The sequence below is a fragment of the Hemiscyllium ocellatum genome, chromosome 22 (assembly GCF_020745735.1).
Source record: "Hemiscyllium ocellatum isolate sHemOce1 chromosome 22, sHemOce1.pat.X.cur, whole genome shotgun sequence".
Classification (NCBI taxonomy): Eukaryota; Metazoa; Chordata; class Chondrichthyes; order Orectolobiformes; family Hemiscylliidae; genus Hemiscyllium; species Hemiscyllium ocellatum.
This window is the reverse complement of record NC_083422.1, coordinates 7,360,478-7,385,861: the sequence shown is the minus strand read 5'-3', so window position 1 is coordinate 7,385,861 and position 25,384 is coordinate 7,360,478.

The window sequence follows — 25,384 nt, the reverse complement described above, 5'->3', positions numbered from 1 at the left end:
TGGAGGAAACCCACACAGACACGGGGAGAATGTGCAAACTCCACACAGACAGTCACCCAAGGCTGGAATCAAACCCGGGTCCCTGGCGCTGTGAGGCAGCTGTGCTAACCACTGAGTCACCGTACTGCCCTGACTGATTTCCGTTTGGAGAGAAGAAGGCTGAGGGAAGATGAGACAGAGCTTTTCAAAACCATGAGCGGGCTGGATAGAATAGATATGGAGAAGCTGTTCCTTGCTTGTAAAAGATACAAGAAAGAGGGGACATAGATTTAAAGTGATCTACAAAAGCATTGAGTGGGGGAAGAAAACTTTTTCGCCCAGTGAGTAGTTGGGGCCTGGAAGGCGTCTCCTGGAAATGTAGTGGAGGCAGATTCAATTGAGGCATTTGAGAGCGATATTGGATAGTTATTTAGGTAGAAATTGTGTAAGGGTGTATGGCAATATGGAAGAGATAGGCACCAGCTAATGATGCTCATTTGAAGAGCTGGTACAAGCACAATGAGCTGAAAGGCCTCCTCCTGTGCCAAAAACCCTCAATGAAATCACTCCTGCTGAGCGCCTTGGGATGGTTATCTCAATTAAAGACACCATATAAATGTCACCTGCAAACATCACAAAGTTCACATTTGGAAGCTGAACTCAACAAACTCCGATAAGAATGGGGGTTCTTGGGAAGTACCAGCAGAGAGTAGGAGGCACAAAGAATGGACAGACTGGCAGCTGGAGTTTAATTTAGATAAAGTATTACAGTTTGGTGGTTCAAACCAGGACAGGAGTTACAGCCAATGGTAGGCCCCTGGGGAGTGTTATGGAACAAAGAGGTTTAGAAGTACAGGATCACAGCTCCTTGAAAGTGTATAACAGGTAGACAGGCTGGTGAAGAAGGCTTTCAGCATTGAAAATAAAAATAGAATCCCTACGTTGTGGAAACAGGCCATTTGGCCAAACAAGTCCACACCAACCCTCTGAAGAGTATCCCCCTCAGGCCCATTCTCGTACTCTATTATTTCACATTTGCTTGCTTTCATCGTTCAGAGCATTGAGCATAGGAGTTGGGACATCATGCTCCACTGTATAAGGTGTTGATTAGGCCACATTTGGAGTTCTTTTCTGATCGCCTACTACAGAAAAGATATTATTAAACTAGAAAGAGAGCAGAAAAGACTTACTAGGATGTTACCTGGACAGGAACGTTTGGGTTATAAAGAGAGGTTGGATAGGCTGGGACTTTTCTCCTTGGAAAATAGGAGACTGAGAGGTGACCTTATTGAGGTCTATAAAATCATGAGAGGCCTTGATAAGGTAGACAGCAAACAGCTTTTCCCCAGGGTAGGTAAATCTAAAACTAGAGGGCATAGGTTTAAGGTGAGAGGGGAGAGATACAAAAGGGTTGAGAGGGACAATTTGTTCACACAGAAGGTGGGGAGTATATGGAACGGGCTGCCAGAGGTATGGATGGAGGTGAGTACAATTTTGCCATTTAAGAAATGTTTGGATAGGATGGAATAGGTATGGAGGGATAGGGACAAAACACAGGCAAATGGGATTAGGTTAATTATGAAAACTGGGCGGTATGGGTTAGTTGGGCTGAAGGGTCTGTTTCCATGCTGTAAACCTCAATGAATATGAGAATTTCCTGTTCTGAAGTTAAGTTTGTTAGTAGTTGTGGAAGTGAACACTGAGGGGAGATGGACGTGGCCTTTCTCACAATATCATGTGAATGTATGCACAAAGAACTCAGTGTGGCCAGGAAGCCAATGTCCTTGCCTTTAGCTGACATGGTCAAAGGTCCAGCATTTAGGGAGCACCTGGACGAATGCATGAGTAGGAAGGGAATAGAGGATGCTGATCCCTGTAGGTGAAGACAGTTTTGTTATGGAAGGGCAAAACATGTCAGCACAGGCTTGGAGGGCTGAAAGGCCTGTTCCTGTGTTGTAGTGATCTTTGTCCTGGTGCTATATTTAATAGGCACATGGACAGACATTCATCCATTACAAACCCCACAATCAGGCTCCTAGAATGGATGCCCACAACTAACCTATCTAGCCCTTCCCCAGTCAGCCTGCTCCCCCTGCCCCAGCCAGACAGATGCCCACCCCTGGTCAAGGCTATTTGACCCAAGCCGATTACACTCCAATCTCCCTCCCTCATTAATGTTCCTTTAGACCAGTCATATTAATCATGGCCTGGTAGAGACAAAGAAACCCTCCCCAGAAAGGACAGAGGACTGGCTACCCACTGCAACATCCAGAAGTATGAGCACCTTGTCTGCTCCATGCTTCTGTTATGGGGTCATAAATTGGAACACACATATTGCTCACTCTCACAGAACTTAATTGGGAAGAGGAAGTTAATTCTGGACCACTGGCTTTCAGTGAGTGCGTATGAGATTCAAATGCCTGCAGAAAGGACAAGTGCTGAGAAGCTTGACCCCTCCTCTCCCATCCTGCTCGTCCTGACGTTTCACGTACAGATCGGGATCCTGATCTTTTGGCCTCCGTTAGCCACGCTTAATTCCTGCTGCCTGGAGCAGCCCAAGGTCTCACCTCCAGCTTCAGGCCTTTCCCCTGTAGGAGGAACAGAGTCAAGAGAGGAAGGACAGGAGAATAAAAATGAATGGTCAGTGCTTCGCATATGAAGAAGGCGATGATTCAAAGGCAGACACAACAACGCTGGAAGACCAAAAGAGGCATTTACAAGAGAAATGTGGAAAACGAAGGAGATACTTGAGACCTAGGAACTGTGTGAATGAACAGGAGAATAGGAGGGAAGGTCAAAGTGCACCTGGAGATCCCAGGAATGCAATGGAAAAAAAAGGCGTGTAGACAGCAGAGTGCTGACTGTTGGATGGTCATATCAGCTCGCTGCACTGTATAAGCTGCTGTCCATGCTGGAGGTTGATGGAACCATTCTCTTGAAGTGTAAGAAACAACAGAGTTTGCTTGGTCAAGTGTCGGACAGAAGCAACACTTTCTGGCCTAAGTAGAAGAGCTAACAAGATACAATTTTGTGGATGTTAATACCTAGTTACAAGCTGCATTGATATGATTGATATTATTATAGATTTTATGGAAGATCTGAATGTTTGATTTCACTCCTTTGAGATTCAAAGTTGTTCTGCCCAGAAATCCAGAGGACATCATCATGATGAGATGGTGCTTATGGCATTCCTCAGTATTAACCCTGTCAGACATTTTCAGACTCATATAAGCAACTTTTCAACCATGTACTAATGGCATCTGCACCCCAAGCACCAGCCCCATGCAATCTTCAACAATAGTACCTGCTGCCCGAGATAGAAGGAGAACTGTACTGCTGGTGTGGGCGGCACGGTGGCTCAGTGGTTAGCACTGCTGCCTCACAGCGCCAGGGACCCGGGTTTGATTCCACCTTCAAGCGATTGTCTATGAGGAGTTTGCACATTCTCCCCATGTCTGCGTGGGCTTCCTCCGGGTGCTCCAGTTCCTCCCAAAGATGTGCAGGTTAGGTGGGTTGGCCATTGGGAAATGCAGGGTTACAGAGATAAGGAAGGTGGGTCTGGGTGGGATGTTCTTCAGAGGGTTGGTGTTGTCTTAATGGGCAGAATGGCCTGCTTCCATACTGTAAAGATTCCATGATTCCAGGACTGATGGTGTTGAAGTGAATGGTTAAACCTGATTTCCTGTCAGGTGGAAATTAGGAGGCTGTTCCTTGAGCTCATGTTGGTCTTCATCAAAGCAGGTCAAGGACACACAGGTCGAGGTTTCAGCTGGTAAGCTCAGTGTCAGTGTCTGGAGCTCTGGATAGTGGGAAGGGAGGCGATGAAAGGGGAAGTGTTACATCCCCTGAGCTTACAATATAAGATGGAGGACATGACAGAAAGAGTTGCACGTAACGGAAGAGTCGATCAGCATGTCACTGAGGGACTCAGTGCGAGATTGTCGGATTTCAGTTTTCAGGTGGATTTCAGGTGGAGGCATGAACAGTCACCCTAAATCTGAAGTGAATTCCTTCTGTGCTCAGCTATAGAGTCACGGAGCCATACACCACGGAAACTAACCCTTTGGTCCAACCAGTCCATACTGACCATAATCCCAAACGAAATCCACCTGCCTGCTCCTGGCCCATGTCCTTCCAAACCTTTCCTATTCATGTACTTATCCAAATGTCTTTTAAACGTTGTAACTGCAGCAGCATTCACCACTTCCTGTGGAAGTTCATTCCACACACACACCAATCTCTGTGTAAAAAAATTGTAGCTCATGTCTTTTTTAAAATTGTTCCCCTCTCACCTTCAAAGTATGTCCCCTAGTCTTGAACTCCCCCACCCTAGGGAAAAGACACCTACCATTTACCTTACCTTATGATTTTATAAACTTCAATAAGGTCACCCCTCAACTTCCTATACTCCAGTGAAAAAAGTCTCAGCCTATTCAGCCTCTTCATATAACTCAAACCCTCCATACCTGGCAATATTCTGGTAAACCTCTTCTGAACCCTTTCAAGGTTAATAATATCCTTCCTATAACAGTTGCTCGTGTAAGAATCCAAAGTGGGTTTTACAAACAAACAATCTTAAAACAAGCTTGGCAACCTGTTCCACGGAGCAGAAGACCATTAAGAATAATTCAGTTGCAAATTTGTTTAGTTTGCAATCATCAAATCACATTTAGTTAAATTGAGTGATTTTGTACATTCCAGAAAATTAGATGAAAAGTTTTTTTTAAAGCTGGAGTAAACCCTGCAAGAAGGAAGTGCCCATAAAACTCACCTTTGAAAATAAACTATCAAAAGAAATTGTCTATATAATATTATTCACGCACCGTGTTGAGCTGACCTTTTAGAATCTTTATTAAAGATCAAACCTTAAAGAAAACAGTGGTTAGAGCTTAAGTGACTGAATGACATTCAATTAAAATAGTATTAGCACTTCAGGATAAATTTTGTTTAATTTACTCCTACTCAGATGTAACAACATTAGTGACTTTTTTTAATTGGACATCATAATGTCTGACTCCTACTCAAATGTAACTAAATTAAAGACTTTGGGGGTTGATACAGCTTAATTTACTCCTACTGCTCTGTAACAACATTAAAGATGCTTTAGGGTAGATACTGTTTCCCATCAATTTTATTTAACAGAAACCTGAGCTTGCAGCTACAGTTATTTGAAAGCATGAAAAATTCATATCCCAAGTACTTTTTCCTATCCAGGAGAATATTAATTTTCTGTGTTTTCCAAACTCAAGCTCTGCTAAATCTGTCAATTAATGCCCAGTGTGAAACACGAGATGACACTTACATCTCCATTACCCCTTTAAATACAAAATGATATCATTATTAAAGAAATTGCCTGATCTGCATGGCATTTCTAGAGGTTATCAATCTTGCTCAGGAACTGCATTTGGGAGGAAAGCTGACTGGAAGTCATATTTTTAATGATGATTTCTGGTCATGTTTTCAATCATTATTAAGCTTCCAAGTGGGCTGCATAAAGTGGTCTTATTACCAGATGCAAGAGTGTTAATCTGTTCTTCTGCATCCCAGTCCAAAACAAGTGAACTTCAAACACTGTGTCTCTAACCACATTGTATCATACAGGTCGGAAACAACAACTGTACCCAGACATTCTTGCAGTAAAGCAGCAACTTGTGAGTATGAACTTTTATTCTTGGGAAGCTGCAATCTGGAGGATGAGTTTTTGACACATTTTGGCAGAGGACTACTCAGGAGTGACTTTGACCTTTGCACTCAAGGGAAGAACTGCAGAGAGGAATTTTCCCGGGCCTTGTTTGGTGTGGACAAAGCAAGAGAAATTTGGGAAGATACAGCAAGCAGGGAAAAATCGAATTCTCGATGTTGAGAAATATAAGTCCGACTTTCCACTTAAACAGCTAGATGAGAATCTCATGAGGAAGTGGCAGGCTCTTTATTTCTGTATATTTGCATCTCACTGTTAGATAATCTTGTCTCATTTATAAGTAGCTCGCAATTCTTTCCACGAAGCTGAGATACTGGACAGCACCAATTCCCAAAATGGAAGTCAGGATGGTTACCAGGCAGCTTACTGCTGGCTTCTCCGGGTCTCCATCTGAAGGTCCTTTCACCAGAACCTCATTGAAGATTCCACAGGTAGTGATTGCATCCACCTTAACCCACAGTCAGCAGCATCAGCAAATCACCAGCCTCCCCACACAATCATGGCCTATCTCAGGCGAACTTCAGCACTTCACCACTGCACTTTGGGGCTTCACCTTGCATTGTCATACTCTAGCCAGATCACAGGGACACACATCTATCTCATGCATCTGCTCAGACGGACTCTCAGTGGCTCTGAGCTCATGTTCTCAGCACATGAGTGTGGAGTGTGTTTTACTTGGACACTCACATCATCTCGGTTTTGCCTGGTCTTTCAGTGCACAGAGTAAGGCAGGTGACTTGTTGTGGTTTCCTTCACTGACATTGTCTCAGTGCCACACCTATAGCACATTCCTGCAGCCTACACGGCTGAAAACCGGATCTCCTGTTGTTTTGACGGTTGAGTTTTTTTGGAGGGATTGTCACTCAAGGCCCAGTGAGACCTTTCTTCATTTCTTACCAACATGCTTCATTAGCTACTTGCTCCACCTTTATGGTGTCCCTCAAGTTCAATTTTATTCTCACCACATAATGCATCATTCACAGAAAAAACTCTCCATTCCATGGATATTTGCTCAAAGACTGGCATCCCTTGCCCCCGAATCCTCTTTATAAGCCCATTGTGTACCCAGATGAGCACTGTCAGAGAGAGCTCTCCTGCCCAGTTGCTGATGTTTGTCCTGGACACAGCAGACACTAGGCAATCTCTACCTCACCTTGTGGGCAGGGACTTGGGGTTTAGTCCAACCTTAGTCTCAGAAAGATACGATTCTACCAAATATCTCTCCGCCTGTACCTACTGACCATTACTTGCATTGACACATCACTTGAACATGCCACCAGACTTATTGACACACCTCCCCCCCTCCGCCCTTCTTTCTCTCTCTGTCTCCTTTAGGATGAAGTGAGTACAGTAAGAGGCAGCTAAGTTCCAGGGGAAGGTCTGTTCTGAACTCCATGAAGGAGATGGTAGAGTCATTACTGAGGAACTGAAGATGTGATCAATGGCGGGGTCCAAACCACACAGGCACGTTCCTGTTGAAGGTGTTTTCTCATGTTCCAGTTTCCCTGCATGCCTCAATAAACAAGACGTAGACGGTGTAGACATAGGCCGCTGTCTTCCCCTCTCCCATCACTGCAAACCTACCTACCCTAGTGATCTTTCTCCCTTTGGTAACCAAGAACTGTCACCTGGTTAGAAAAGGCAATGGGACCATGATGATGATGTTCCCGGAGCTCACACTCAAAAGAACCCCGTGGATACCAGGAACATATGGACCTGAGGGAGTAGACTCAAACTTTGCACAGAGGGATTGGTTCTGAGTTTGGAGACCGTCCTTTCCAATGTGGAGGTGGTGGTCAACCCCATGATGGCTCGTGCTGACTGAACCCCAACACAGAGGCAGCCAATGCCTCTATTTCCAACACAAACAGAAGCCACCCAGTATCTGTGGGTTGTGGTGGAAACTGACAGAACCCATGAGGCCTCTGTTTATTATGCAAGATCAGCCTGGCACCTGGTTGGTACAGGCCATTGTTGTTGTGATGACAGTGCCCAAAAGGGCTTGCAGCCTCTCATGGCACTGCAGCAGAGTGCTGGGATTACTGAGGTACTGCCTCTGGAGGTGGGATGGTGGAGGGGAAGAAGTGGCGGTGACTCCATGGAGTGTGAGCCTACTGTCGTCTCGCACGGTGACAGCATTGTTGCCTCTACCACTGCCATGTCTTCTCTCATCCCATTTGCTGCCAGTCAGCCCACCCAGGCTGAGGCAGTCCACTTCTCCTCAAGCCAGCTCCACTCGCAGACATCCTACAAGGCTCCCTTATTGGAAACCAGAAACCTCCCACCAGCCATGCTCTGGTCATGGGGGTAGCACTCAGTAGGAGCACTTAAACAAGCAAAGGGACTCAGCAGACAGGTTGATGAGTTGACTTTCGTCTACGTTGTTAGATTGTTGATTTGGACAATTGTTTTGTAGGTCTTTGATTGTAGCTTTTTGGTCAAAAAAACGACAGTGGGAATGTAAAAGAGTGACGATAAGGTGTGGATTTCTGTCGAATGTTGATTGCAAGGTGCTGAGCATTATCAACTGAAGAGAGCACCAGCCGACTGAGACCATATTAGTCACCTCCTCCCGCTGGTCCCTGTATCTCTGCAGGTCAGGGCCACACTTTCATCCAGCTTATGCAGGACACTGCTGACAATGGCAGGTGATGACCCAATTGCAGTGAGTACTAAAGGCTTCCTCCAAAGCAGTTCAAGCATCACAACCAGTCACTGAAGCTTCACCAGTGATCTATGTTTCTTGAGGCCGTGTGGTTGTCATTGCTTTTCATTTACAATTGCACAGAATGTGGGTGACAATAAAGGCATATAGTTAGCATCTCTACTTGCCCTCAAGAAGGTTGTGGTGATTCATTTTCTTGAATTGTTGCAATATCCATTCTGGGAGCATGTGGTTGGATTGTACACAGGATTCAATCACTACAGTGGTCAATGAAGAAAGCTTGGCATCCAGCAGCTGCTCTCAAGGTTACGATAATAACTCAAGTACTAATGGAATGACACAGAATAGAAACATTATAACTGCAATCAGCAGCACAGGTCTGCATTGACATTGATGCACAGACTGTTGTCTCAGGCATGCAGCAGTTTCATTCAACAATCGTACTATGGCAGAAACTTTAATTCAATAAAAATCTGGACTTGAAAATAAAGCGAGCCTAATGGTGACCAACTAATCACTGATGTTTGTTGTAGGTTCACTAAAACCCTTTCAGGTAGGGAATCTGCCATCCTTACCTGGTCTGGTCTATAGGTGACTCCAGTCCCACAACAATATGGTTGACACTCAACTGCCTCTGAAATGGCTCAAGACCAATAAGGGATGGACAATAAATGCTGGTCCAACCAGCAATGCCCACATCTTCTTTCTGTGCTGATTCAAAGGGTGTGACTAAATATCAGTGGTGGAGGATACTTCACTTGAAAGTCTTAACAAGAAAGGGCCACTTATCTTACACAACACAACATGCAGAGTATTGCATTATAACAATAGGCTTAATTAGTATTGTCTCATTAGATATAATTATAACTAACAGGTATGTCACATCTTTCTTCATTGGTATCTCATAGAAGATTGTTTCTCCACCCAAAGGCTGTAACATCATCAGGCTGGGTGGACCTAATGCCTTTGACACTAATTCTTCCAGAATCATTAACTCATTCAACACAAGTTAAACAGCAGCTTGCCCGATGATCCCTTCCAGGCGATAGGGGCTCCTTCTTTCTCAAGCTGATATATGCTCAGATATTTATGGTTAAAAATGTTTAGTAACTGGAGCTGGGAGATTAAGACTGGCAGAATGGGCATCAAATTAATTTTACACACTTACTGATTTCACAGTCTCCTACTCTGCATTCTTCTGTGTACACCCATTCTGCCGACCTTCCTGAATGGTGTCCAGTGTGACCTGCACTGAGACGCACATGTAAAGCATCAACACTATTTGAAGACATGGACAAAAAAGCTGAATTCCAGAGCTTAGTTGAGGACAACAGCCCTTGAGATAAAGGTACATTTGACCGAAAGTGTGACAGCATGGAGCCCTAGCAAAACTGGGACTCAATGAGTATCAGGGGCAACTCTCTGCTGGTTGGAGTCACACTTGGCACATAGGAAGATGGTTGTGGTTGTTGGAGGTCAGTCATCTCAGCTCCAGGACATCTCTGCAGGAGTTCCCCAGGGCAGTGTCCTAGGTCCAACCACCTTCAGTTGCTTCATCAATGACCTTTTCTCCATCACAAGTGAGGATGTTCACCAAAGATTGCATAACATTCAGTACCATTTGCAACTCCTCAGATACTGAAGCAATCCATGTTCAAATGCAACAAGATCTGGCCAATATCCAGGCTTAGGCCAACAAGTGGCAAGTAACATTCACGCTACACTAACACTATGACTATCACCAATAAGAGAGCACCAGCCCTTGACATTCAATGGAATCACCGTCACTGAATCCCGCACTATCAACATCCTGAGAGTTACCATTGACCAGAGACTCAACTAGACTCACCACATACACTCAATGGCTACAAGAGCAGGTCAAAGGCTAGGAATACTGCAGTGAGTAACACACACCTCCTGACAACCATCCCCACCCATATCCCCCCTACAAAGCCTGCCCACCATCTACAAGGCATTAGTCACAAGTGTGATGGAATACTTCCCACTTGCCTGGAAGAGTGCAGCTCCAACAGCACGCAAGAAGCCAGGACAAAGCAGCCTACTTGATTGGCACCACATCTACAAACATCCACTCCCTGCACAACTGACACTCAGTGGCAACAGTGTCTACTATCTAAAAGATGCACTGAAGAAATTCACCAAAAGTCCTCAGACAGTACCTTCCAAACCCATAACTTCTTCCATCTAGAAGAAGGGCAGCCGATACATAGGAACGCACCCCTGAAAGTTCATCTCTAAACCACTCATCATCCTGATTTGGAAATCTATCGCCATCCTTTCAGGGTCGCTAGGTTAAAATCCTCAAATTCCCTCCCTAATGGTCTTGTGGGTCAAACCATAGCAGGTGAACTGCAGCTGTTCAAAGCAGCTCATCGCCAACTTCTCAAGGGTAACAAGGACAGGCAATAAATACTGGCACAGACAGCGCTGCCCACATCCTACAAGTGAATAAGGCAAAAATTGACACTGAATCTATGGGCTTTGTATGGCCCGACTTTGGATCATTCATGTTTAAAGGATAGAAGACCGCTCCCAGGGTCAAAGAATCCGTACAGTGCGAAAACAGGCCATTCAGCCCATCAGACTTCCAAACAGCATTCCACCCTATCCTATCCCTGCAATTTCTGATGGCCAATCCACCTATCCTGCACATCTTTGGACTGTGGGAGGAGATGGGATCCACATAGCCACCAGGGGTCATGGAAATTCCACACAGATAGTTGCCCAAGGGTAGAATTGAACCCAGGCCCCTGGGGCTATGAGGCAGCAGTGTGAACCACTGTGCCACTCCCAAGCTGGATCCAGGCTTTTCACATTATTTAAGGTGCAGCTCCAAATCTATCAAAATCCATTAAATCATAAGTCTCCCCGTCTAGTTTAGTCTATGGAGCTGTTGACACAACAGACTTTATTATATCTATTGACCAAAAGGAAAACAACCGTGGGGAACTGGCTCGTGATCAGGAGGATTACAAAATAAACAGTTTCAGAAAAGATGAAAGATTAGGAGAAATATTAAGAAGGAGCTAACAGTGACCCTTCTCCCTCCCAAAGGAAAATGGAAGAAAGATGAGTTTGGGAAGGAGAGATAGGCAAGTAAGAAAAATAAATCAATGCAAGAAGAGTTTTTTTTGAAAGTAGGCATTAATAAACAGCACAATCTTCAAAATAACCTCATTAATAACATAGCTAATACTTAAAACCAATGAGTGCTGCATACTAACAAGAATTAAAGAAACATATGGAACAGGGAAACACTCCTCAGAGAATTACCCTGAGCATGTTTACGCTCTGTCAGTTATTCCCGGTTCATGCAGCAGTTCTAAGTAAAGGTAAAGCTAGCCTTTTTTTTGTACTGGGGTCTCTACTATATGTGGCAGACAATTCAGTGACCAGTTCATCCTCTGCTGACCTTATTCTCTACATAGAATTCATCATTTTCCTGGCTGCCATCAGTTCTGAGGAAGGGTCACTGGACCTGAAATGTGAACTCTGATTTCTCTCCACAGATGCTGCTGGATCTGCTGAGATTTTTCCAACATTTTATGTTTTTGTGTCACGAAGCTAAGCAACTCTTTCTTAGAGTTATGGCTCTAAAATAAATGAATTGGTCTCTTCAGGAAAATACAAACAGGAGAAGCTATTTCATTCCTCAAGCCTATTCTGCCATCCATTGAGATTGTGGTTTATCTGTAAAGTTGTTTACTCACCTTTACACCATATTCCTTAATCCCTTTGGTTAATAAAAAAAAATTATCTTAGATTGATCAAGCATCAATTGCTGTTTAAGAAAGAAAATTCTAAGCTCCTACAACCTTTCTGTGTTTCCTAATTTCTCTCCTGATAATCTGACTCTTGTTTATAAACTGTGACTCCTAGCCTTAGACTCGCATCATTCAGTTCTACATATCCTATCGGTTCTCCTTAATATCTTTAAAAAATTAAATCAAAATGCCTCTTAACCTTTTACTAGGATATTTCTACCTGCAGTCAGCTTCATCTAAACATGGAATCCAAGTTACTGTTTTGTTTGCCTTTCAAACATGGCTTTGAACTTATTCTTTTACAACTGCTATTAGATAAATGTTTATGCACAGTTAGCTGTTCAATGGCTCTCATTTAAAGTAGATTACATTCAAACACCTGGACCTTCGAATGTAAAATATTTAAGAGGGCTCTATTCATCATGGCAACGACTTGACCTCTCTCAACAATTCTTACATGTACCTGATCTTTGAGAAGGTCCCAGTGAATGGGTAATGAGGGATGTCAGCTCACAATCTAATGTTGTTGAATCTGAGAAACCCATATCTTCTGTCAGACACATATTTGGAAAGGGAAAATCTGCAGGGATCTGGGGAATGGGACCAGTTGAATAGACTTCTTTGATAAGCTGTCAGTCAGCCTTTTGCACGTAAGAGTGTCCTTTCCCTGCCCTTATTTTCACCTTTTAATGCCCCGAGTAGTGTGTCTAATCTGGGGATTACTGGTAAAGTCAGTCAGGGGTTGACACAAAGACTGCTCAGGGGTCTGGCCTACCATCAGTCAGAGCTGTTCTCCCAGGTTTGTGTCAGAGTCACTTCCAGGGATTTGGACATTAAATATCAAGGTTGGGGTAGGGACACTGCTGTGTTGGGGAAGTTGGGAATTTCAAGGAATTCAATGTGGGAACTGGAGACAATCACTGTTACTTTGTTATTTTTCCAATATATTTCCCTAAGAATTTGTACTTCAGAATCTGTACCTTTGTGTCCAATGTTGTAAGTGACAACTTGTAAACTTTTCACTGTATGCATTTGAGTGCATGTGTCAATGAAGCTCATTCTAATTGTAAAGAGGCCATCTCAACACATAAGGATAGAAGACGTTATACTGTTGGAGGAAATGGAGAACTAAAGGATGGCGATACATTGACAGTCAACATCAAGAAGTCAGGGTCAGCACTGAGCAGTTTGCTCAAGGTGAGGTATAAATTGGGGAGGTGAACAATTGAAAAAAAGGGTTGACTGGAAATGTGTGAGGAGGCAGCAAAACCTGATGAGGTTGGTGGGGAGTACAAAGCACAAAGCAATATGAAGGTTTGAACATGAAGTAAATATAACAGTCAGAGGTTGCAACTCCCTCTCTCAGGCGTGATTTGGAAAGCTTTCCATCTCCATCAAATTCTCGGCTGTGTGATGAAGGTGAAAAATGGCTGCCAGTGTGTCCAGAGTGAGCAGAGTAAGTTTGCTTTATCTGTGGGAGTGGGCACCACTTATGAGATGCATGGTGCCCTTTAAGGGGCTAATGAAATAATCAGGCACTCGTGGATTTGAGATTAAAGATAACTGCATACACACACATTGTGCTTTGACCAAATATGTTGATTAGGAATCCTGGCCACAAGCAAGCCTGATTGCATCATTAATCACGACTAAACATTACGAGTTAATCCAAGTTAACTCTGTGAAGCAGAAGTAAACATAGGCAACCTCTAAAAATGTCACAATTCCCAAACACATTCCAAAGCGTATAAGCCATACCATAGACACAGAACTGCTTTCCTCTCACGTTGAGCTGTATGTCAGCACATGTGCTTCTATGAGATGCTGCCTTTTGTTGGCTGATGTGGAGGATGTGGGGACAAAGTTTCAGTAATCTTACTACATTTATAATTTTCTGTTGTATTCCTGCAGCATACATCTGAATTAGCATTCTGGGTAACCTCCGTAACTTTGTTCTTCTATCTGCAAAAAAATTGATGATGGAAAGTGCAAATAGATTTCCTCGTGTGATAATGTATTTACAATAAAGTCTCACCCACACCACCTATGTGCCGTCAATAAGGCTTTACATAGAACAAAAAACTGTGCAGCACAGGAATGGGTTAGATTAGATTAGATTACTTACAGTGTGGAAACAGGCCCTTCGGCCCAACAAGTCCACACCGACCCGCCGAAGCGCAACCCACCCATACCCCTAACCTAACAGTACGGGCAATTTAGCATGGCCAATTCACCTGGCCCGCACATCTTTGGACTGTGGGAGGAAACCAGAGCACCCGGAGGAAACCCACGCAGACACCTGAGGCGGGAATTGAACCCAGGTCCCTGGTGCTGTGAGGCAGCAGTGCTAACCACTGTGCCACCGTTTGAACCACGATATTTTGCTGAACATGACATCAAATTAAACTATTCCCTTCCGCCTGCCCTTGGTCCATATCCCTCTGTTCCTTTCATATTCATGTGCTTATCTATAAGCCCCTTAAATGCCCCTATTGAATCTGCCTCCACCACCATCCCTGGCAGACACCTACCACTCTATGTTTAAAAAAAAACTTGCCCATCACATCTCCTTTGAACTTGCCCCTTCTCATCATAAATGCATGCTTCCTGATATTAGACATTTCAACTCCGAGAAAAAGATTCTGACTGTCAACCCTATTTATGCCTGCTATAATTTTATAGACTTCTATCAAGTCTCCCCTCAGCCTCTGCCACTCCAGAGAAAACAATCTTAAGTTTTTCTACCCTCTCCTTACAGCTCATACCCTCTAATCCAGGCAGCATCTGCACCCTCTTCAAAGTTTTCTCTCTACTTGCCCTCCCACGATTTTGAGGTGGAGTGTCTGGATTTGCAGCTAGACATTATCTGGAATGTCCTGAGAGGAGACTCTGGGACTCTTGTCTGTGCCTGCATGCACCAGAGCTGAAAATGTGTTGCTGGAAAAGCGCAGCAGGTCAGGCAGCATCCAACAAGCAGGAGAATCGACGTTTCGGGCATGAACCCTTCTCCTAAAGAAGGGCTCATGCCCGAAACGTTGATGCTCCTGCTCCTTGGGTGCTGCCTGACCTGCTGCGCTTTTCCAGCAATACATTTTCAGCTCTGATCTCCAGCATCTGCAGTCCTCACTTTTTCCTGCATGCACCAACCTGTCTCCATGAAAGGAAGGAGCATGGAATGAAGCCGTGATCCCTCTCCGCCACTAATCCCATCCCTGTTGCTTTGCTGTCAATGCATATCTGTCTGCATCCCTCTAATGAGTATTCTACTAGACCCAGCTCTCCATGGCAATACCGACCTGTCAATACCGACATCCAGGCGCATGCGTGCCACAGCTAGAGCCCAACTGGTATTATCGATGGACTGTTGTAATGTTTGATCTAGTTTACCCAGTGTCTCAGACAAACCTACTTGCTGCCCCATGTCTGGTGGTGACTTAACAGGGAGGAGTGCACCAACAGGAGTGCTCTGTTCTCCCACACACCGTCACAAAATGCATAAATCCCAGTTAGATTACCAACTACTACACACACACACACACACACACACACACACACACAGTTACTACAGACAAAAGACATAGGGAATAATATTCTGAACCTTAAAAGTCCAGAATAGCATTTTAACTGTCTGGCTGCACAAAGAAATGGTCCCAAATACACTCACTAATTGCTTCCTCATGGCTACCCACCCTATAATGCCCTCTTGTTTCATTCTAGTCCCATTCTACCCCTCACTCTACCCTGAACAAATTACCACTGCCAGTATGCTGATGCTGGCCTGCACAATTCCTGATATTTTCCCAGGACATGGCAGTGGGGGAAGATGCTGCAGGCAACAGTCAGAGTGGGAGAGTACAGGAGCAGAGAGAGCGTGTGTGTGTGAGATATCGGAGAGAAGATGGTGGCACTTGCACCGGTGAATTAGAGAAGATCACTGTCACCCACCCCAAACTTCAACACCACTAACCCTGCATGCCCTCTATGCTGCCCACTCACTCACTGGGACAGCACTGACAGGAAAATCTCCCTCAGTACCTGCCCCACTCTCATCGAAGGGAACAGGAAGAATCAAGCCAGGTCATGCTTACAGGAGCTCCCCTTATGTGGCAGCATCCTGACTCTGATTGTCCTGTGGGGCTGACTGACTTTGTCCCAGTTCCTGGATTGAGACCAGGTGTTCCCCTTCCCTGACTGTGCCAGCACCTCCTGGCAAAAGACCATCTCCCTTGATCTGATTGAGGACTGCAGACAGCCACGATACATGCTTCCTGACTTTGTGTCTGTACTAAACAGCACACCGCAGAACTGTGAGCCTGGTATCACTGGCTGAGGGGACATAAGACAAGGCAGGGATGCTGTGACCATCCAGGTGGGCCAGAAGTCTGTGAGCGCTAAGGGAGTAAATGGATATGCCTGACATGCAACCTGGTACATCCATGAGCTGGGTCTGTCCCAGAGCACACAGTGCCCTTACTGCAGCATGATAATGAGAGTTACTGGGGCAGCCTAAGGTACAGCATTGAAGAGCAGAGTTGTCCTGTTTGTGGGTTGAGAATGTGCCATAGAGGATGTTCCTAGAGAATTGCGTCCAACATGTGCCATAGCCCATGGATATGGGTGTGTCTGGCTGGTGCCCATAGGGTGTGACTTGTTTGTACACAGTGTCCAACATGGAGATCCTTTGGAGCTATCAGCGAGCTGGAGTCACCAGGGGCCTTCTCTGACTGTGCGCCCAGAATTGTCAGCGTCTAGTTTACTCACAGAAGGTAGTATCATAGGAAGCTGTATCTTAATGAGGTGAGATTGAAATTACAAAGATTGTTAACAAGCAATAATCTTCCTTAATAAGCACCTCATTGTTGCCTGGTGAGAATCTCACCTTTGTTCAAAGGTGCAACAATGCATCGAGGTAGGTCTCACTGGACCTGCTGTGAATTCTGCCACATTCCCCATCACAGCCCATATTGTCCAGGCCTCTATAAGATTCTGCCCTTAGACTTTCCAGTCTAACAGGTGCATGCCCTCAGTCTATATTTACCATGGGTCTTGAGTCACATGTGGGCCAGACCAGGTAAGGACAGAAGATTTCCTTTCCTAAAGGGCATTAGTGGATTTGAATGGGCTTTTGCAACAATCATCAGAATTTTTGTGGTCACAGTTAGTCTAACTTTTTGTTGCAAGTTTTTATTTAAATACAAATTTCAGCCTCTACCATGGTGGGATTCCAACTCCTGTCCCCTGAACATTAGGTGCGGTTCTGGATCACTAGTCAAATGGCATTACCACTATACAATTACGCGGATTTCTCGGTAATTGTCCTCTGGACAGCCATGTCACAGTGAGTCATTAACTCTTAAACTTCATTTGAGATTCCAATTCTTCAGTTCTACTGACCTGGCCTTGAGTTTGTTCCATTCTTGTACACCTCACAGGTATACATCTGACTCTACTCAGGCTGATGCAAGGTCTCCTCCCTGACACCATCACAGTGATGGTGTTGCTCAAAGTTTTCCAGGCACTAACTCTTGCAGAACTCTTTCAGATCCTTATACTTCATTTTTATCCCGAATGTTGTTGAACTCCTCAAATGTCATAATAATGGCCAAACAATGAGCACGCCCATGTATTCTTGACTCGAGAATTGTTGATGATGAAGGAGCTTTGAGCAATTAGGAAGTGAGCCATGTTTGCAGTTCCAAAACCCCAATGTTAATTTAGCTGGCCACAGGATGTCAATGCTGGGTGGACCCAGCAACACAGGTTTGTTGGAATCCAACCAGGCTGAGAAAATGTGAATGTCTGCTGCTGTTCATCAATAGGAGATCTATATGAAAAATATATTTGGCAAATTTAATTTACTTCCTGGTAACCATGGTCCCACTGCAGTAATATCCAAGGCTCAATGCTCTTTTGAAAAGTCCACTACTGTGGAATGCCTAGCCATTGAGATGTAGATGTCAGACTGCTCTCCCAGGCAAAGCCAAGAAGATGCTGATTGTGGATTCCCGAAGCCTGAGACTAAGGCATACTGTTGAGGGGAAGAGAAAGGGAAACTTTATTCCGCTTATACACAATGGGAAAGCTTGATAACCAATCCATCATACAAAATACAGGGAACAGCAAGGTGCAAGGCATTGTCGAGGAAGATCTACCTACCGAGTCAGTATGGGTGGAAATTAGGAACAGCAAGGGAGCAGTCACCTCGTTAGGGGTTTACTACAGGCCCCCCAATAGCAATAAGGAGATTGAAGAAAGCATAGGTCGGCAGATTTTGGAAAAGTGTGGACATAGTAGGGTTGTTGTAATAGGTGACTTTAACTTTCCAAATATTGATTGGAACCTCCTTCGAGCAGAAGATTTGAATGGAGCTGTTTTTGTAAGTTGTGTTCAGGAGGGTTTCCTAAATCAGTACATTGACAGGCCAACAAGGGGAGAGGCCATTCTAGACTTAGTGCTTGGAAACGAGCCGTGGCAGGTATCAGATCTTGTGGTGGGAGAGCATTTTGGTGATAGTGACCACAACTGCCTCACATTCTACATAGCTATGGAGAAGGAGAGTATTCGGCAAAATGGGAGGATATTTAATTGGGGAAGAGAAAACTATGATGCGATTAGACATGAGTTAGGAAGCATGGACTGGGAGCAATTGTTCCATGGTAAAGACACCATAGACATGTGGAGACTGTTTAAGGAACAGTTGTTGCGAGTGATGAATAAATACGTCCCTCTGAGACAGGCAAGAAGGGGTAAGATAAAGGAACCTTGGATGACGAGAGCAGCAGAGCTTTTTGTCAAAAGGAAGAAGATAACTTACATAAAGTGGAGGAAACTAGGGTCAAGCTCAGCTTTAGAGGATTACAGGCAGGCAAGGAAGGAGCTCAAAAATGGCCTGAGGAGAGCAAGGAGTGGGCACGAGAAAGGCTTGGCAGAACGGATTAGGGAGAACACAAAGGCATTTTACACTTATGTGAGGAATAAGAGAATGGTCAAAGAAAGAGTAGGGCCGATCAGGGATAGCATAGGGAACTTGTGTGTGGAGTCTGAGGAGGTAGGAGAAGCTTCTGTCTTTAGAAAAAGAAATGAACTTTGTAGTGAATGAAACCTTTGAAGAGCAGGTGTGCATGCTGGAATGGATAGAGATAGAGGAAGCTGATGTGCAGAAAATTTTGTCAAACATTAAGATTGACAAGTCGCCAGGCCCGGACCAGATTTGTCCTCGGCTGCTTTGGGAAACGGGAAATATGATTGCTTCACCACTTGCGAAGATCTTTGATCCTCGCTCTCCACTGGAGTCATACCTGAGGACTGGAGGGAGGCAAATATAATTCCTCTCTTCAAGAAAGGAAATAGGGAAATCCCCGGCAATTACAGACCAGTAAGTCTCACATCTGTCGTCTGCAAGGTTTAGAAAGGATTCTGAGGGATAGGATTTATGACCATCTGGAAGAGCATGGCTTGATTAAATGCAGGAACCATGGCTTTGTGAGGGGCAGGTCATGCCTCACAAACTTTATCGAGTTCTTTGAGGATGTGACTAGAAAAGTCGATGAAGGTCGAGCTGTGGATGTGGTTTATATGGACTTCAGGAAGGCATTTGATAAGGTTCCCCATGGTAGGCTCATTCAGAAGGTCAGGAGGAATGGGATACAGGGGAACTTAGCTGTCTGGATACAGAATTGGCTGGCCAACAGAAGACAGCGAGTGGTAGTAGAAGGAAAATATTCTGCCTGGAAGTCAGTGTGAGTGGTGTTCCACAGGGCTCTGTCCTTGGGCCTCTACTGATTGTAATTTTTATTATTGACTTGGATGAGGAGATTGAAGGATGGGTCAGCAAGTTTGCAGATGACACAAAGGTTGGAGGTGTCGTTGACAGTATAGAGGGCTGTTGTAGGCTGCAGCGGGACATTGACAGGATGCAGAGATGGGCTGAGAGGTGGCAGATGGAGTTCAACCTGGATAAATGAGAGGTGATGCATTTTGGAAGGTCGAATTTGAAAGCTGAGTACAGGATTAAGGATAGGATTCTTGGCAGTGTGGAAGAACAGAGAGATCTTGGTGTGCAAGTACATAGATTCCTTAAAATGGCCACCCAAGTGGACAGGGTTGTTAAGAAAGCATGTGGTGTTTTGGCTTTCATTAACAGGAGGATTGAGTTTAAGAGCAGTGAGATCTTGTTGCAGCTCTATAAAACTTTGGTTGGACAGCACTTGGAATACTGTGTCCAGTTCTGGTCGCCCTATTATAGGAAAGATGTGGATGCTTTGGAGAGGGTTCAGAGGAGGTTTACCAGGATGCTGCCTGGACTAGAGGGCTTATCTTATGAAGAGAGGTTGACTGAGCTCGGACTTTTTTCATTGGAGAAAAGGAGGAGGAGAGGGGACCTAATTCAGGTATACAAGATAATGAGAGGCATAGATAGAGTCGATAGCCAGACTCTATTTCCCAGGGCAGAAATGGCTAACATGAGGGGTCATAGTTTTAAGCTGATTGGAGGAAAGTATAGAGGGGATGTCAGAGGCGGGTTCTTTACACAGAGAGTTGTGAGAGCATGGAATGCGTGGCCAGCAGCAGTTGTGGAAGCAAGGTCATTGGGGACATTGAAGAGACTGCTGGACATGCATATGGTCACAGGTATTTGAGGGTGCATGCATGAGGATCATCGTGGGTTGAAGGGCCTGTTCTGTACTGTACTGTTCTATGTTCTATACCAATCCATTGATCCCCGCTTCAACAGCCATCCAGACATGAATAAGTACACCTCGATAGTTTCTTTTGATTCTGAGTTCGATCTTCAGGACAAGCACAAACACAGAGTTCAGAGTTAAAGTGGAGCCAATAGTCAGAAGATAAATTAATCAAGAAGGAAAGGGTTAACCTTAGGGAAAGATATTGTCATATTCGAAAGAAAGTAGAGTCTCTGGAAATAAAAGATAAAATGCATTTTTTGCAAGTGGTTTGTGTCTTCATTACTCCAAGTCTATATTTAGAAACAAAATGCTCCTTGAATAGTAATAACTTACTCTTCTTTTGCATTGCCAGACTGATATCTGTTCAGATGATAATATTCTACATCTGTATGCCATTTTGTGCATAAAATGCCCATACAACAGATGCGATACAATCATAATTTTTTTACAAAATTAAAAATACTTAGCAGTAATTAACAAAGACAATTTTCAAAGACAATGTCACATTCTCAATTGAATGCACAGTAACAGTTTTTTTTATTTGGTATGCATGCTGATTAACATTGTGCTCATGATATACTTCATGTGCTGATCAGAAAATAAGTTACGTGTGTTTGATGCTAGGTTGACCAACTGCAAGCTCCAACTGATGCTTAGAATGTCAACACTGTGGCCTTGATCCAGGCTGTTTCCAGTAAACGTGTGCAGCCAACAGCGTAAATACCAAAGAATCCAAGGCAATGCCTCAGTGTATGTCAGTGAAGTAAAGGAAATATACAGGGGTCATTTTAAGTAAAGACTATGGATATAAAATCAGTATGGCACCAGAACTGTCAAATAACTCACTGGACATCCAAGATTAAAAGTTCCTCCATAGTCCCATCAGCCTGTTAATGAAGAAAAATAAATCACAATCCTGTCTGAAATAAATGAAAAACATACATAATAAAAACTATCAGCTCCTGAACCATGGTTTAAACAATAAAGTAAACTGGATGAGATGAATGGATTATTTTCCTTGCAAAATGCTTTGTGTGACTGATGTAGCTGATTCACAACTGAGTTACAAAACCTGAAAAATTTGAGAATTATTTATGTTCATCAGAACGTAAGATATTAAAGCTGAATTGACCATTTGGCCTTTCCAAGCCGTATTGGAAATCAACAATTTCATAGCTGCTCTTTGACCTCAACTTCACTGTGCCAGTCTAATCTCATATCCCCTATTACTCTCTATGTGTAAACTCCACTAACCTTTGTCATGTTTGGACATCCATTCATCACTGAGGGAGGGAATTCTAAAGTCTCAAAACACCTTGAGTGAAGCAATTTCTCAAATCAGTCAGATAGCTAACCTCTGACGGAAACTGTGACCCTGTATTCCAGATTGCCAAGCTAGAATTTTCCCAGAATTTTATGTGTTGCAATGAGATCAATTAGTGTCATGGAGTCTTAGAGATGTACAGAATGGAAACAGACCCTTCAGTCCAACTTGTCCATGCTGACCAGATATCCTAATCTAATCTAGTCCCATTTGCCAGTACTTGGCCTATATCCCTCTAAACACTTCTTATTCATATACCCGGCCAAAATCCTTTTAAATGTTTATAATTGTACCAGCCTCCATCACTTCCTCTGGCAGTTCATTTCATACACACACCATCCTCTGTGTGTAAAAGATGCCCCTTTGGTCCCTTTTAAATCTTTCCCCTCTCACTCTAAACGTATGCCTTTTGTTCTGGACTTCCCCATCCCAGGGAAAAGACCTTGACTATTTACTCTAACCATGCCCTCATGATTTTATAAAACTCTATAAGGTCACCTCTCAAACTCTGACTCTCCAGGGAAAATAGTCCCAGTCAATTTAGCCTCTCCCTACAGATCAAACCCTCCAACCCTGGCAACATCCTTGTAATTCTTTTCTGAACCCTTTCAGGTTTCACAACTCTTTCCGATAGGAAGGAGACCAGAGTTGCATGCAGTAGTCTAGTAGTGGCCAAACCAATGTCCTGTACTGCTGCAACATGACCTCCCAATTTCTATATTCAATGCTCTGACAAATAAAGGAAAGCACACATAACTCCTTCTTCACTATCCTATCTACCTCTGACTCCACTTTCAAGGAACTGTGAATCAGCACTCCAAGGTCTCTTTGTTCAGCAACACTCTCCAGGACCTTACCATTAAGCTCCGCCCTGATTTGCTTTTCCAACATGCAGCACCTCATTTAACTAAATTAAATCCCATCTGCCACTCCTCAGCCTATTGGCTCATCTGATCAAGGTCCCATTCTATTCTGAGGTAACCTTCTTCGCTGCCCACTACACCTCCAATTTTGGTCTCATCTGCAAACGTACTAACCATACCTCCTATGTTCACATCCAAATCATTTATATAAATGACGAAAATCAGTAGACCCAGCACCGATCCACTAGCACACCACTGGTCACAGGACTCTAGGCTGAAAAGCAACCCTCCATAATTTCTTCTACCTTCAAGCCACTTCTGTATCCAAATAACTAGCTCTCCCTCTATTCAGTGTGATCTAACCTTGCTAACCAGTTTACCATGACGACCCTTCTTGAACGCCTTTCTGAAGTCCGTAAAGATCACGTCCACAGCTTTGTCCTCTTTGTTACTTCTTAGAAAAACTCAATCAAGTTTGTGGGACATGATTTCCCAAGCACAAAGTCATACTGACTATCCATAATCAGTCCTTGCCTTTCCAAATACAAATACATCCTGTCCCTCAGGATTCCCTCCAACAACTTGTCCACCACCGATGTCAGGCTCACTGGTCTATTGTTCCCTGGCTTGTCCTTACCACCTTCCTTAAATAATGGCACCACGTCAGCCAATCTCTAGTTTTCTGGCACCTCACCTGTGACAATCAATGATCCTAAATACCTCAGCAAGGGGCCCAGCAATCACGAACCTAGCTTCCTAAAAATTTCTAGGGTACACCTGATCAGGTCCTGGGGATTTATCCACTTTTATGCATTTTAAGATATCCAGCATCTCCTCTTTTCTAATATGGATATTCAGTTTGGGAGAAGATTTGTAGCTCGGGTGCTCGTTGTTGTGGTTCTGTTCACCGAGCTGGGAATTTGTGTGCAGACATTTCGTCCCCTGTCTAGGTGACATCCTCAGTGCTTGGGAGCCTCCTGTGAAGCGCTTCTGTGATTTTTCCTCCGGCATTTGTAGTGGTTTGAATCTGCCGCTTCCGGTTGTGAGTTCCAGCTGTCCGCTGCAGTGGCCGGTACATTGGGTCCGGGTACACCCATGGGCTCACCCATCTCTGGACTAAAAATGGATACCCACGCAATTTCATCAATAGATGCCTAAGGGAAAGGCAACGGAACGAGGACATGCCGCAACCCAAAGGACTAGCCACAATATCATACATCAAGAGCATTTCCGAACTGACAGCCAGACTACTGCGACCACTAAGACTCATAATAACACACAAACCAACAGCCACTCTCAGACAACAACTCACCAGAACGAAGGACCCGATACCCAGCATGAGCAAAACCAATGTAGTGTACAAAATTCCATGCAAGGACTGCACAAAACGCTACATAGGACAAACAGGAAGACAGCTAACAACCCGCATCCATGAACACCAACTAGCCACGAAACGACACGACCAGCTATCCTTACTAATCACACACGCAGATGACAAGCAACATGAATTCGACTGGGACAACACTACTATTATAGGACAAGCCAAACAGAGAACAGCCAGGGAATTCCTAGAGGCATGGCACTCATCCACAGATTCAATCAATAAGCACATCGACCTGGACCCAGTATACCAACCACTGCAGCGGACAGCTGGAACTCACAACGGGAAGCGGCAGATTCAAACCACTACAAATGCCGGAGGAAAGATCACAGAAGCGCTTCACAGGAGGCTCCCAAGCACTGAGGATGTCACCTAGACAGGGGACAAAATGTCTGCAACACAAATTCCCAGCTCGCCGAACAGAACAACAACAACAATATGGATATTTTTCAAGATATCGCTATTTGTTTTCCCACTTTCCCTATCTTCCATGTCCTTCTCCACAGTAGACACTGATGCAAAATATTCATTTAGTATCTCCCCCATCTCCTCCAGTTCCACACATGGAAACCTTGTTGATCTTAAAGGGGTCCTATTCTCTCCCTTTTGTCCTTCATGCATTTATAGAATCCCTTTGGATTTTTCTTAACACTATTAACCAAAGCTAATTCATGTCCCCTTTTTGCCCTCCTGATTGACCTGTTAATTATACTCCAACTGCCTTTATACTCTTTCAGGGAATAACTCGATTTCTGAAGTTTATATCTGATGTATGCTTCCTTCTTATTCTTGACCAAAACCTTCCTGATGAAGGGCTTTTGCCTGAACCTTCGATTTTCCTACTCCTCGGATGCTGTCTGACCTGCTGTGCTTTTCCAGCACCACTCTAATCTTTTACCAAAACCTTAACATATCTAGTTATCCAGCTTTCCCTATACCTACTTCCCTTGCCCATCATCCAAACAGTGACATACTGTCTCTGGACTCTCATCTCATTTT